We start from the raw sequence: 16,376 nt of genomic DNA on the forward strand, positions 1-16,376 counted from the left end.
CTGCCATTACTGATTGACCTATAAGTGCTGTAATTGATTTACTTATGGGTTGGCCAGAAATATGACGTAAGGGGGACATTCTGGTTACATGATGTTTTTCTATTGGCTAATATTTTGCAGCTCTTGTATGTCCATATTAGGTATTTTGCATGCTTGCAGAAGCTAGGACTGCCCCTTTCTTTAATGCTGAGTTTGTAATCCTAAGCATATAAAAGACCTCTGTGTTCTGTATTCTTTAGACTGCCTCATTCAGGTGCTAAAGGCTCCTGTGTGACGTAGTCTCACTTAATTACGTTTAATAAAGATGTCTGTTCATATTTCAGCTTCTGTGCCAAGTTCTTTTGTATTAGTGAGACCCCTGAGAATGAAGATTACAGTTCTTCACAAGAACCAATGGAAAAGTTCGCCCAATGGGACTGTACTCCACAGAAAGCCTGGCAAAGCTTTAGTTAAATCGTAAGTAGTATCAGGGAAGAAATCGTAATACTTAAGGTAGAACACCTCCGCTGTGTGGAGGCTATACTGGCTGCCCACAAGAGATCGCTCGAGCAGTCCCGCAAGAACCGAAGGAAGGTTCATCGGAAGGGACTGTGCAGCGATGGGGATTAAGGGCAGCGGAAAAACCTCTGAGGCTGGATTCAAATTAAAGGCAGTTACGTACAGTGAGAATAATAAGAGAAGAATGGTGCGGAGGCACCCCTACCAGTACTCTCACAGATACCGCAGGAATCGGAATCAACGGCACCCGATCAGCGCCCCAGGAAACAGTCATATGTGGGAACGCGCTGATGTCAGACGCATGCCGGCCCCAGCGCATCATGGGAAAGGTAGTTCTTTTCCCTCGCGCTATTGCATACGGCAATGTTCCTGGTTTCTGGCAGTGTTCTCCGGAGGCCCCCACCATGCGCCGCAACAATATTGTGATCATGTGAAGAAGCGACTACAATAATGAAGTCAGGAGACAATTAAGTAATGTTCATTGTTATAAAAAAATGCAGGTTAACCCTCTGATAGATGCCAAAGGCCTAATTGCTGAAACATTATATTCTTGGAAATAAATTGTACTAAGATGAAAGTGAATTTAGGTACCTTAGAGTTATCAATCCAGGTTATCCTTTTATTTATGCCTTACCTAAGATCCAAAAGTGTATTTGTTGTAAACATAAATAAAAGACTACAGGTGTCAACATGATAAAGACAGCTCCAAGATGACATCATGATATGTTGATAACATATAAATCTACATGCGGCGCGGTGGTTGTGTTAGTGTTTGCGGAGTGTGTTAGAACAATGTTAAATCCTATTGTGAGTGGTTCAAGGGTGCCGGGCTGGTCCGCAAAACAGTAACTGTAAATAAGACCCTGGGATAGCATGAATGGTAATTGGATAAGTGCCAGATGGCATGCATTGACGCGGGCGCCCATATTGTGGTCATGAACTCTATTTCCTCAGGGACCGAGCTGAAGGAGCCTGGAGAGAAGCCGCTCAGGGTGTAAGGCAAGGAGGCTGTCAGAGATGAAGAAAACAACAGTAAGAAGCTTTCGTACATTCTGCTCAAATGCAGAATTTGAACACCTGGATGTAGTTTGTTAGATAAAGAGTCTAAACATCCGTGTCTGCCTAGAGAGAGAAAACTATTAAAATCATGTGCATGAGGGCAAAGAAGGTCACTAGTGATTAAAAAATACTAATGGGCGGAGGACAGGGAAGACGGGAGAGTGCAGAAATTTTTGGGAGTGTGGTGACTATTGAGACTCTTAATAGGTAAAATAAGTGCATTTGGGTTGAAATCACATGTATAGCGTGAGTGTAAAAACCTGTTGAACAGACAACTATGCGGGAGTCGGCCGACTCCTTACCAAATGATAAAATAACTGTATCAACATAACGGCGAGCTAATAGTGATGGTGGGAAATTGATTAGTAATAATCTACTGGTGCAGGGTCACCCTTCGTCCAAGGGTTCTTAACAAGTAAGGAGGAATCGATACTTGAGCAAAGTAGAAACCATAAGTCATTTATTTAGCATTCATGAATGGGGCCTCATCCGACAAGCACCATAGATATACTAAAGGAGAAAGCACATTGAACAATGGCTACATGGGTTTTTATAGCAACAGATCACAAACAAGAGACGCCCAGAGGTAAATAGAGCTTTGGGAAAAACACACAATGGAGGTAACAGTAAGAATCACCAGCCTTGGTGCCTTGTGCAATTGTTGCGTCCTGAAGCTGCACAACAAGATTTCCTATCTGGGTTAACTTTACTTAAGGTTTTACCATTGTCTGAAAACCCTCGAGCAGATGCCAGCTGTTCTTTTGCGCTGACTCTGCATGTTTACACAGCCTGCAATGCCCCAATCTAGATTCTTTACTCATGTTTATACAGATGCTGTGTCAAGGATAGAGCCGGGCTGGAAGCAGGGCAGAGGTGAAAAATGGATGAGGCATAGCTTAATTAAAAAACGAGAGGATTAGATTTTACATTTAAAGAGTCTTTCCTGTTCAGCCTACGCTGAATCCATTTGAAAAGTACATATATTAATCTTGTACATTAATATTCATAAGTTCGTAAATTTCAGTGTGCATCATCATTTCTCGATTCAATTCATGAACATTGACTGGGGAAGGTTTAATACTACTGCAAGTATTTATACAAGTGGTGCATATCATAGGGGCACGTTGAATGCAGCAGCAGCAGGTGAGAAAGATGGCTCCTATAATTACTATTCCCATTAATAATTTCCAACCCCAAGTGGAAATAAGTCCCTGTAACCATTTGGACCAGGACCATGGTCCTTGGTCTTGATGTATCTCTACAGCTATTTTATGTAATTTGGAAATGACGTCATAGATAGAAGGGGCTTGGTCAGGTATTGTCATGGTTCTGGGCTGCGGGTCTAGGGGCACAACATCCTGCTCATGGGCACTGTGTGGCAAGATGCATAGTGTCAAACAGTTAGCCCGATATTGGTGGAAATATTTTCATGATTAAACCTGTCTTTGCAATTCTTGTTTACATCTTTTTCTGATTCATAACCATGAACATATTGTTACGGTACGCTATATGTCTTGTTGATTTGGTATCATATTTATGCTTCCAAATGTGCTGAGGGGTTCCTTGCAGCCTTATATTATTAGTTCAGCCCTTGTAATTCGTATATGTCATTACGTCATGCGCACCTTCATGTTGTGAAATAATCATTCTGTGCGCGCGCTGCATGTAGTGAAATAATCATTCTGTGTGTGCATTTAATCAAACCATCTTGAGTCAATACTTTGCCATAAAGAACGTTCTTTATAAATGTGTGTGATGTGTCAAGAATGAACTGCCTCTGATTTAATATGACCAGCATTTTCTATACTACAGATAAAATGGAAGAAAATAAAAGCGATGCATATTGTGCAATCCTAAGATCATGCCGCTACAAAAGAAAAGTCCCTTACGTTGAGCACATCTTCATTCCCTTGGGTGTGGCATTGGTATAAAAGAAAGCCACACCCAACAAAACGTGCTCAGTATTCTCGGCTTTGCTGACTCTTCAACACGTTCCGGTTTGCCGCGAAAAAACAGGAGGAAATGCGGCGAACCTTCCAGGCAGCAAGATCTTTAAAGAAAAAGTCCACAGAGGTTTTAACCTTAATTGGCAAGACGTCTGAATCGGGGTAAGACGCGCTTGACCTTTTTGTTTCTAGAGGAACTAAATAACTTGAGACTCTCGCATATATTATGATCTGGAGCCTCATAAAGGATTCTACAGAGATTTTGTGCCACAGTGGTTATGAAAAGCTCATAATTCAATCTGGAATGAAAGTGGAAGCCTCGTTAAGGATTTTACAGAGATTTTTGTATTACAGTGTTAAAGACGATTTAAATAACAATCTGCATAATACTAAAAGGACCATTTAAACACAGTCTGTGTTAACATAACGGTCTGAATAATATGCAAAGGACTATTTGAACGCCAAGTAAAGACTTATTCAGAACTTTCCAGAACTTTCAAAAGAAAGAACATTGTAAAAAGTTGCGTGGCTGGTCCAGCATTTTTTAGACTTTGGGAACAAGGAACAGCTGTGGTATGTAATAGTGTTTCTCTAAGGGTTTGAAGAGACTTTGAGTTAGTTAAGTGAGGAATCAGAGACTAATCATTGTACCCTTTATTTTATAGTAAGCCATCTTACAAGCTGTTGGTCTTTAATAGGGAAGAACAGGTGATTATGTCTTCTTTTCTATATGTTTATCAGAGTATAGTGGATCTACAGAACCTATAGATCTTTTGTGTTTAACAGATCCTGTGTTTCTAATTTCAGATCTCCTTCCCCGCTGTTCCTTTCCCACCTCCCTTTTTCCCCCACCTGGCCACTCTAATACTCTGTGTCATTACGACATTACAGAGTTGGAGCTGCCTGGAGGTGGATCCTTCTAGCATCGAACAAGCCCCGAGGAATCAGCACCTTGACAGGTATGAACACGCAACAGCTACTACCGATGATGCAACATGCTCCACCACGATCGGCGAGTACTACATCAAGCACCATTCTATTTTTAAAAGTTACAATTTAATAATTTGGAGCTCTTCTGTGATATTACCAAGAGTCATTGCTGTCTGATTGGTTACTGCTTCTACCACTCAGGTCAGGCGTCAAATCTTTCTACTATTCTTGTAGAGGAATTTCCTCTGCGATACTCCACCATTTCTCATACAGTTCCTTTGGCCTGCGGAAGGCCGTCATCATCGGGGTAACAGACCTTGTTTAACTGGGCATTGAGTCTTCCAACATCAGCTAGAGCAATATTAGTAATTTCAGAGGCCCACAAAAGTGCAAACCAGGCTCTACATTATGTGATAATGGCAGGGGAATGAGAGGCGTTCCTCCTTTTTTCTGATGGGCTGGCATCATTCCACATACCCAGCTGTTGGTAGTATTTGTAGCATTTTAAGTATGATGTAACGTTTGGATGAAAGTGTTATTGAGGTTCGACATCCGGTGTTTCTTCTCATGATAGGGAAGAGTGAAGTAATAATTTTCCATGTGGACAGGAGTAGTAGCGAGCAATATATTTAGAGCTGGAATCACTTTCTCCATTGTCCAAAAAACTGCTGCCAATATTATCAATATGATCAAAGTCACCATACACAGAGTCTTGTCATTACTTCGCAGCTTGGATCCCAATCTCTGCATTTCTCCTTCTCTGTATCAATACAACCACAGGTCGGCGAGAGACCCAGGCACCACTGAACACGTATCACCACCCACTCTGAACCTAGTTCAGCAGATTCTGTGATCCTACTGTGTCCCAGCCGAACCGTTCCACTGATTGAAATTGGTCCTCCGGTATCTCTATCTGCTCCTTCCCTTCCTTGTTCGTAAATTGTACCTTGTTGCTGGAGGCGTAGTCTGATCAGGAAACAAAGTGTCTTCATTCAGGGGAGCAACACTTTTCTGAGTTTGTAAGATGTCTTTCAGATCATCTCTGCCTTCTGGCTGGAGAACAGTTGCTGGGATTCGCTTGCAGTGGGCTGCATTGATCCAATGGTGTTTGTTGGTTACAGAGACAGTAGTTCGAGACTCGAGCAGGATCTGCTCCGGATTCTTCAAGCGAGGCTCCAAATTCTTAGAACGTTGAAAGTTTTTCACAAGTATGAAGTCACCCGGCTGAAGACCATGAGTCGGACCCTCCGATTTGTCTGGAATAGCTTCACGTACCTGCTGATGAATCAGAGACAGTGTTTTTCAGTCAAGTTTTTTAGATAATCACTCAAAACAGGGTACTGTATTTCTTTAATTACATTTGGCCTCATGGGTCCCCATACATTCATAGGCCTGCCAAAGACTATCTCGTAGGGAAAAAAGCCCAATCCTATTATGTGGGATGGAACGAACAGATAACAAGGCTAAGGGCAGGGCATCTGGCTAATTAAGGCCCGTAGTTGCCTGTATCTTTGCTAGTTTCAACTTCAATGTGGCATTGTACTTATCTACCAGACCCGCTGCCTGGGGATAATTAGCAGCATGAAACTTCTGCTTTATCCCAAAACCCTACTTTAGGTACTCTATTATCTGGCCAGTAAAGTGGGGGCCGTTGTCACTCCATAGGACTCTACAAACTCCAAAATGGGGGGAAAACTCCTTTAAAAGAATTTTAACTATTGTCAAGGCTGTGTTGTCTTTAATGGGATAAGCTTCTACCCATTTACTAAAGGAACAAACCACTACTAGTACATACTTTAAATTGTTACAGCGCTCTAATTGAATGTAGTCCATTTGGAGCGACTCGAAGGGATCCTGGGGTGGGGAAACTCCACCAGTAGGGGTTGACACTCCCTTCCCAGGATTGGGCTGTAGACATATCATGCAATGTTTAACAAAATGCTCAGCCGTTTTCCGAATGTGCTTATTATCCAAAACCTGTTCTAGTTGGGAGATGGTGTTTTAGCACTGACGTGAGCAGGTCCATGAGCCATAGTCACAAAAGGTAAACAGTAGGTATAGGGCATATTCCATTTTTACATATCTTTTGACCTCCAACATCCCTAATCATCTAGCTCTCCTTCTTTTTGCCATTCTGCCCTTTTTTGTTTAGTGGCTGACTGCTGTATTTCCTTAATTTCTGTATACATGTTTTCCCATCTTTCAGCTTGGGATCATAGTACATATATTTTACTTGTGAGTCCACTTGCAGTATCTTGTGCAACTTCGTCAGCTAAAGCATTTCCTTGTCTCACCTTGTCTGTAATTTTCTTGTGGGCACTGCATTTGATAATGGCTACACTCTTTGGCAATGTCAAGGCAGTAAGGATACTATTTACCAATTCGCCATGTTGTATTTTAGAACCATGGGAGGTTAGGAATCCCGTTCCCTCCAAACCTTGCCAAAATTGTGTGCCACACCAAATGCATACTGGCTGTCCATATAAATGTTCACTGATAATCCCTGACTGCGTTTGCAAGCCCTCAAAAGCGCAACGAGTTCAGCTGCTTGGGCAGATTTTTGTGTAATACGGTCTGTTTCTACCACAGTGTGTAATGTGGTTATGGCATAGGATGCAGAGGTGGTGCCATCAGGTAGTCTTATACAAGAGCCATCCTCCCATAGTTCTCACTCAGGATCTAAAAAAGGTTTATATATAAGATCTATTCTTCCCTTAGTTTGTTCTTCTGTCAGATAAATACAGTAGTGCAAATCATGAGTTTGTTCAGCTGGAAAAGGTAACAATGTAGCTGGATTCAATGTCAAACATCTCTTGAGTGTGATATGAGGTGCCAAGAGTGTAAGTTTGCATCCTGTGAGTCTAGCACTAGTCAAGTGTTGGGTCTTAGTCTGACTAAGGAGTGCATCTACGGAATGTGGTACCATAACCATAAGCGTGTTGCTCAACACTATTCCCTCAGATTGTCGTATAGAAATCGCTGTGGTGGCAACCACTCTAAGACAGCCTGAAAGTCCTCTGGCCACTGGGTCCAATACAGCCAAAAAATAAGCACATGGACCCTGTTTACTACCATATGGTTGTGTTAAAACTGACAATGCACATCCTTCTCTCTCGTGTATATATAATATAAAAGGCATAGCATAGTCTGGAGTGCCTAACACTGGAGCTGAACAAAGGAATGCACGAAGCTGCTGATATGCTTCCTGACATTCAAATGTCCATGGTAGATGAGAGGGAGTGTCTTTAGTAACAAGGGACAAAACAGGTTTGATGATAAGGGAGAAGTTGGGGAATCCACTGTCTACTATAGGAAGTAATGCCAATATGTGCCCTGACTTCTTTTTGAGTACTTGAGATGGGAATTTTTAGAATAGTTTGAATTCTGTCTTTAGTCAGAGTACGGCCTTTCCTAGACAGGAGGTTACCCAAATAAGTGACCTCAGATTGACAATATTGCAACTTATTCTTAGAGGCTTTATGACCCTTAGTAGCAAGATGATGCAATAGGGCAAAAGTGGCCTCTTTACAATGCTCAACTGGGTCCGCGGCTATAAAAATGTTGTCGACATATTGCACAAGTGTAACTCCTGATGGCAAAAGACGTTCATCCAACTGTCTTTTAACCCCTTCCATGCTCATGACGAGCTCAGCTCGTCATGCAGTACACTGCTTGTGTGCTCATGACGAGCTGAGCTCGTCATGAACAATGGGAAATAAGGATCTGCAGCACAGAGGATGAATTGCTGTAGCATTGATAGTGTTAAGTGCCTGACTGTAAATGCTGGGGCTTTCTGTATAGCCTTGCAGAGCCCTACAAAATCTAAAAGTTTTTACTTCAGAGCATAGAATTAAGTTACGTTTCTTTAAAAAAGAAAGATTTTAGATCAATCTAAAACTATATTATAAGCCCAGACATTATAACACCAAGTGAATACATCTAAAGTCTAACAAATAAGTAAAGACCCACCAAAATGGGAATATTGACGAAATATAGTCTAATGCGGATTTCTCCATGTGGTACGTCTGTTAGCCTAATCAAATGTCCACAAAGTAAATACATTGTGTCAGATGGTCATACTGCACAAAGTAGAGAAAATCAATGTATATATCAATGTATAAAAACATATGTACCAAAATAGAGTAAAACGCACAAGAGAGAAAAACATCATGATAAGACAAAATGGCGAAGACCTGAGCTTGTGTATGCCACAAACTATACACAAACGATTTGGTCATTGATACATCACCTAATAATGTGAAGTTAGACCATGTAAATAAAAATTGAACATGAAAAAAATACTAAAGAGGGGGCAATAACATCCACAAGATTGGTTGGCCATTACCAAAAGATCAATAGCTATTGTGGGGCAATCTGGAGAGATTGCTGGATTAAAGGATCATCACCAAGTTACAGAGTGTTATTGGCATGAGACGATATCAATAACATGCAGTATAGGATCTAATACCCGCACAGTCTATCACAGTAGGATGCTCTTATTGCTAATGCTGACAGACTAAAGTACAATGAAAACAATAAGAAAGGAATAGTAGAGTCCATGAGTTCTCACACGCTTGTGTTTATTACACGGAGAAAATAACGATCAGTCATGGGTAGTACTAATATCGGTTTCTTGTATATCAGTAACCTGACATTAATATACTATGTATTAAGGTTGGTCTCTATATTAATATGAGCCTTATGAAAAATATGAGGCAGTCACAGATTATCACCACTAGGTGTAAAGACTGTATTTCTTCAAAATAGACGAAATCATAACATGACCCGTTCTTCAAAGATGAAGAGACTCACCAAAAAGAACAACTGTGGTATGTCAAATGACACAATAAGGAGTCACAAGTTCCAATTGAGGAGCTGTACGCTGCTACCATCTTAACAAATCATTGAAGAAATATATGGACACGTATGTAAAAAATATCATCACAAGCACCAAGACCAGTACTCCTCAATAAATAACGATCTCTCACCCGTACATTTAATCATTTGTATTTCCAAGTAAAAAAAGAATTGAGTCCATATATATTCTTTAAAGTGCGAAACACAACCCTGGTAAGTATGCAACCTAGTCAAAAGGAAAACCCCAAAAAGTACATAAACAACATTACCAACTGAACACCAAATGTAAACAGGAGGCACCTCAGTACACTCACCTATAGACGATAGTATCTCCACAGCACAAGCACATGTGAACGCTCGTAATGTAAGTAAACGAGATGCCCGTCTCCATCTTGTATTTAACCAGTATTCTTCAAGAGTCACATGAACAAGGAACACCTGACGGAGGCGTAACCCATGACCGCTATTGCAAGTGTCACTATGTTCACTTGGCCGCCATATTGAAATATGCAAAAGGAAAGAATGCAGAGCCCCTACCGAATATGAACAGGAAATAAAACTACACAAACACACAAAGTATAGCGGTACGCTCTTGATTCCCCTCTGTACGATGCATAAGTGATTCCCAATGTGTATGGAAAATTATCGATATATGTCTTATATTGACCGGATTTCGAATCGGCATTAAATGGGCCATGATATTAGTGTCAAATGTAAACAATGCCGAAGGGAGTCACAATATGAGAAAAATACTGAGTCAGCATAAATAAATGTAACTGTAGGGCCTGTATTATGTAAAACCACAAAAATTGTACATAACACTATACTAGGATGTCAATGGAGTTCAAAATCCAATAGACTTGTGTTATAAACATCGCGCAATCCCTCAATCTCATGATGGAGAACGACTAATGTCTCAGCACCATACGATGTTAACGGAAATAATGTGTGCCAAATACAATACAATGACTCCAAATTGAAATTGGAAGAATTAAACAATATCCATGGCTGCAAAAATAAGAAGAAAGCAACAAAAAGGGTAACATTAAACAGAGGGAAACATTTTCAGAGATGAATGTATACATTAAGTCGTCTTTACACACTACCCCCTGCACAAATAAACATAACATTTTATGTTTATCTAGCCCATCACCATTGTGTGTTATTCCATGATAGAATAGGTCCGGAGGGAAGGAGAAAGCCAGTCAATTAGATCTGAGGCACAATAGTAACAAACCAATTAGTCACAATTATACATTCATATTAAACTTTCTGTGAAGGAAAAAAGAGGCAATGAAAATTCCAATTAAACATTAAGGACATAACACACTGTCCTAGCTCAATGTGTATCACATTGTATCAGTTGGGACAGGATTGAATTAATACATTATTATTGTTACAGTAGATCCCACAAAATATGGTTTAATTTGTAAGGGGGAAAATACCTAGTTACAGTTCAATAGAATCATATCCCTCATGCTACGATGTTGCAGTGACCCATTAGTATGTGCAACACACTGACATAGTTGTACTACAGAAATGTAATCAGTCTTGTAAGAAGACATGTAATTCTCTATCAGTGTTCAACAGATCTTAATTTGATAAGCCACTTAGATTCCAGTTTCCTAAGTGCAAGGTTTTGTCTCCTCCGCGGGGATCATCTTCCACTTCGGCAATCCTGTGAAATCTAATGCGCAGTACTTCCGAGTTTGTATGCGAACTGTTGTAATGTACTGCCAGTGGATAGTTCGTATTACCATTTTGAATAGCTCTGATGTGTTCCATTTATCCGCTCTTTGAGCAGTCTAATGGTACTACAAACATAGATAAGGTTGCATTGACTGATAATACAGTACACTATATATTTGGTATTACAATTCATGAAGTGGTGTATCTTGTGGACCTGCCTGGTGTTATAGCTAAAACTGGTCATTTTATTGTCAGCAAATTGGCATACATTGCACACTGAGCATTTATAGAAGCCCTTGAGTTTAGCTGGTAGTCACATCCGTGAAGGTTCCATATTTCTATTTATAATAATAGAAGGGCTCAATATGTTTCTCAAGGTTCTACCCCTTTTGTGTGTGATCTGGAGTTTGTTGGATATGTAAGGGTCTAGGTCATGATCTAGCTTCAAAATAGGCCAATGTCTGTGGATTGTCTTGAACACATTACTACTGTGCGAATTAAACAGTGTTATAAGTGCATACTTCTTTCTTTCTGTTTTCCTCTTATTTTTTAATTGGATTTGAGAAGTATTTTCCATTTCGTTCTGTTGATTCTAGTATGAGCTTTTTCTAGTACAGTGTGATCATATCCTCTGATAAGAAAGCGTTGTTTAAGAGTATCCACCTCCTGTTGGAAAATTCTATTGTTACTACAATTCCTCCTTAGGCGAGTCATCTCGCCAAAGGGTATCACAAAAATTTGGGAATCAGGATGTGGACTACTTGTATGCAAAACTGAATTGCATGATGTGCTTTTGTGATAAAGTTTGCACTCCATTATGCCATTCTCAACAAAAAGTGTGATATCCAAAAAGTCAATGTGGTACTATTGATGTTGTGTGTGAAGCTCAGGTTGTATTGGTTGACATTAATATATTCATTGAACGCAACTAGGGTCTTACTGTCACCACCCCAAAAAATGAAGATGTCATCAATGAATTGACCCCAATAGACAATGGGGTTTGTTAAATCGTGTGGACACAATCTCCAAATGTGATGCTCTTCGAAAAAACCCATATAGAAGTTGGCAAACGATGGGGAAAATGTAGCACCCATGGCCACCCCTGAGTGTTGTTTATACCAGATCTCATTGTGCATGAAATAGTTGTTATTAAGTGTCAGACGTGTGAGTTCAAGTAGCATTTGAGTGTATTCATACACGGTCGCGTCCCGTTTGGATAGGAAATGCGTGAGGGCTTCCATCCCTTTATTCAGAGGGATACTGGTATATAAGGCACTAACGTCTAAGGTCACAAAGGTGAATTCATCAGTCCAAACAAGATCTTCCAATTCATTGAGAGGATCCTTAGTGTCCTCTATAAAGGCCAGTAGGTTTTGTGCAATGCTTTACATATTATGTGTCACATTGTATTATCCTCATGTGTTTAGTAACTAATTTGACTTTACGATTTATTTAATACTTGTCCAATACTGGTTTGGGGATTATTCTACATGGTATGGGTGTGCTTTAACAGCTTCTTCTTTGTGTATATACATATATGTTCAATGTTCCATACTGTTTCCTGAGGAGATGCTAACGATACCACTGGAACGAAGGATTAATAAACAATTTCATGAGTGGTAGACCGAATTGCAAACATTTTTAAATAATCATAGAATGACCAAACACTTAATTTTGACAGAAGGGTTAAGAGCTATCTATGCAAGGTGTGTTGAGTGCTTCTTAGTGCAATTATATGAAACATTGTGAAGTAATATATATATATATATATATATATATATATATATATTAAGCATGAGCGCAAAATCCGCTACGCTCGCGGATTTTGCGAATTTTCGGTAGATCCGCGAACTCTCGCGAATTTACCGAAAATTCGCAATCCGCGAGCGGCGGATTCCGAGGCCAAAAGTTCAAGCCTTCCTGGCCTGTTGTTGTAACTATTTTACGATGGTGCCGGCAAGCTGCCAGCGTCATCGTAAAATAGTTACTAAATTAGCTTCAACAGGAAGCACTAATAGATAAAATCAAGCAGGCGCTCGTGCATCTACTTTATTTTATCTATTCGAGCTTCCTGTTGAAGCTAATTTAGTAACTATTTTAGGATGGCGCTGGCAGCTTGCCGGCGCCATCGTAAAATAGTTAACAGGCCAGGCAGCTGTGCCCTCTTCCCAAATATACCATCGAAAATCGGCTGTGATGCTGGACAGAGGCCTTTGCATCCTTGACTTTCACGAGCGCAATCCTCGTGCTGTTCCTGTGGCCAGGAGCTTTTATAGCTCACTCAAGGGACCCCTGCGCCCTTCGGCACTATTGCATAGTAACACACACCTGGTCGCTGTAGACAACTCTCTGGCACTTTAGGCAGCTGTAGTGTAGTGTAGTGAAAGCACTATACATTTAGCCAACGAGGTATGGCACAAAACGGTGGCGTCTTCTTGAATAAATATGAAGGGCAGGGTTCATTCTGGCACGATGGTCCTGGCACAGAAATTAAACCTCAACTGGAAGCACTTACAGATATCATTTAAGCATGTGCCCTAGTTGAAGCTTAAATTCAGTGACTCATTCATCGGCCCAAAAAATAATCGTGAGCGTTGTCAAGGCTGGGCAGCTGTGCCCTCTTCCCAAATATACCATCGAAAATCGGCTGTGATGCTGGACAGAGGCCTTGGCATCCTTGACTTTCACGAGCGCAATCCTCGTGCTGTTCCTGTGGCCAGGAGCTTCTGTATCTTCTTCATCCGCTGCTCTGATCGGTCTCTGACCTTTTATACACACAAGAGGCATGTGCACTCGCATGGAAGCCCCGCCCCAAATCCGTTAATCCGCAAATACGCGGATTTTGCGGATCCACAATCCGTGAATACGCAAATCCGTGAATCGTGGATCCGCAAAATCCGCCCATGCTTATATATATTACATATATATATGAGAGAGAGAGAAAGAGAGAGAGAGAGAGCGTCCGAGGCAGGTATGCAGGGAACAGGAAGTACTGCCCTAACGCTTACATGCTATTTAAACAAAAGGACCTCGCAGCCAATGGAGAAGGAGGAAAGCACCTGATGACGGCAGAACAGTCCAGGAGGACCCGACAAAGACCGAAGATGGGACTAGGAATCCAGCAATGACTGGGATGGAGAGCAGAAACCCAGTGAGGAGGACAAGGATGGAAGAACTCCAGAGACAAGCGGAACTCCAGAGATGAGTGTATGGGTCTGACAGCACCAGGTATGCCATTTGTGAGCGATGAGGGAGGCTGTGTGGCCCCACCTACCCAAGTCTCGGATCCCCCACAGCCCACGGAAGGATCATGGCTCACCAGGTGTTGCCACACTAACCTGCCCAGAACTAGCATAAACGCCTCACAACAACCCAGTTATCAGAGAGGGGGAGCTACTGGTGAAAAGGAAATGGTGGCCGAAATTAAAGGGGGTACTAAAGAGAAGTGGGTCAGTTTGGGGTCCAAGGATGCATTGATGTTGCTGTTTCACTAAGCTAGTAGGAAAAAAGGGCAGGCAGCCCAAATTAAAAGACTAAGAGGAACATTTTCTCTGTAAGTTGAGGTATTGCTTCCTTCCATAAAGTTTGACTTGACTGATACCGAAGCAGGGCTATCTGTATCCGCCATTGGATCCTGACAGGTACTAGATGGCCAAATAAGTTTTCTCCTCTGAAATGTTAGAATCGTGTTGGGGCACCAAACCCCTTCAGGACCTAGGGTAGCAGCCTGTATTTACTAAAGAGAGATTATAGAAGGAGGCACTCTGGAAATAAGACAGGGTATGGACAACAGCTTTTTATTGTTACCTGATAGTAGATTGGATAAACTGAGCTCAGCCCTGCACACTCACCCACTTAAGTCAGATTATCCTGCTGGCAAAAAATGTAATCAAATACAGTGGGGGTTGAGGGGAGTAATATAAATCCATCAAATACAATGGATAGGTATTCGATCTGTTTTTATATGCGCTTTTTGTTTAAGAACAAATGTATTGTTAGGTACAATCAACCGAACATAGAATGTTAACTCAATTAAATAAATGTGTACATTTGATAACATGGATTCACACAAAACACAGTAGTTGCTAAAGCTCTGTAGTTGCCAACACGTGTTTCGCGGAAAAACCAATCCGCTTCTTTAGGCCAAACATATGCTATAGAGAAGCATAAAAATCGCAACTGTTACTTCAACTGTAAACTGTGAATGAAACTTTTTAGGGGACATATACTTTGTCAAAACCTAATAATTCAAAAGGTCACGTCAAAGTTTATACTTCAGGCACAAGTTGACTCAATATCAGAATGAAAAAACCACAGACTTGAGCAATGATGCAACCTGCAATCTGCAGGAAATGGAACACCGAAACAGCACCCAGTTAAGCGCATCCAGAAATACAAATTGTAATAAGCATATCAATTTCTTCAGACAATCACACAAAAGATTGCAACGTTATGACAGCGTTTCTGCATTCAGCCTCCTCACCGATCGAACAAATGTATTTTCTATTAATCCCTACCGCATGCCTTTCCTGAGGTAAGCTGGGAAAGATGAACTCCTCCACCAATGCCCGCCTCGAAAACCTAGAAGGAATATAAAAAGAGAACATTACAAAAACCACTCTGTCTAAATTCCAATGAGACTCAAGATAGAGGCTTAACTTTTAATTTAAGTAACTTTATGTACTTTTGAAGTAACAATAAAACCTCACTTAACATCTGAGCCTTTCGATTTTGTACTACTCTTTGACCCAGGTCTCACACGGAGATATATTGTGCACAATAGAAGTGGTTTTCTGGTCACATTTACCAAAAGCCAATGACATCATCCTATCTGAATGGTAATTAGCCAGCTCCCTTTGTTAGTGCTTTGCCTCCCTGGGAGGCGGTAACACAGAGCATGTTGTTTCCACTACGGATGGTGGTCAAGGGACGAGGGGCGACCCAGATTTTCAAGTCATGTTAGCTTAACGAGAGCGGGCTGGAGGGATTTCCTGAAATACAGCTAATCCTGCTTGAGACGAATTATTAACTCCCACTGTATGGGGATCTTTTGACTAATAAATGCTAGTGATTGAGCTGAAGCCTTGTTGGATGGCAGATATCTTGTCTTCGAAAAAAGTCGAGATTTGGTTGCAGAGAGCCTGGGAGGGAGGACTCTTCCTGGCAAGCACTTTAGGTTGGAGAAACGTTTTAGAAATAGTAAAAATGGTTTTAGAGTCATACCGGGCTTCTACAATTGGATGTGAAATGTGACTTTTTTGACTCCTTGATTGACTTATGATACATTGTCGAGCCGCTCTAAATTGGGCAAAGACATCTTGATTATAGGACAGGCGCCATCTACGTTCAAATAGTTTGCAATGAGGTTTTTGCTCAGTTAAAGCAGAGGAAAACCAT

The sequence above is a fragment of the Lissotriton helveticus genome, chromosome 10, assembly GCF_964261635.1.
Source record: "Lissotriton helveticus chromosome 10, aLisHel1.1, whole genome shotgun sequence".
Classification (NCBI taxonomy): Eukaryota; Metazoa; Chordata; class Amphibia; order Caudata; family Salamandridae; genus Lissotriton; species Lissotriton helveticus.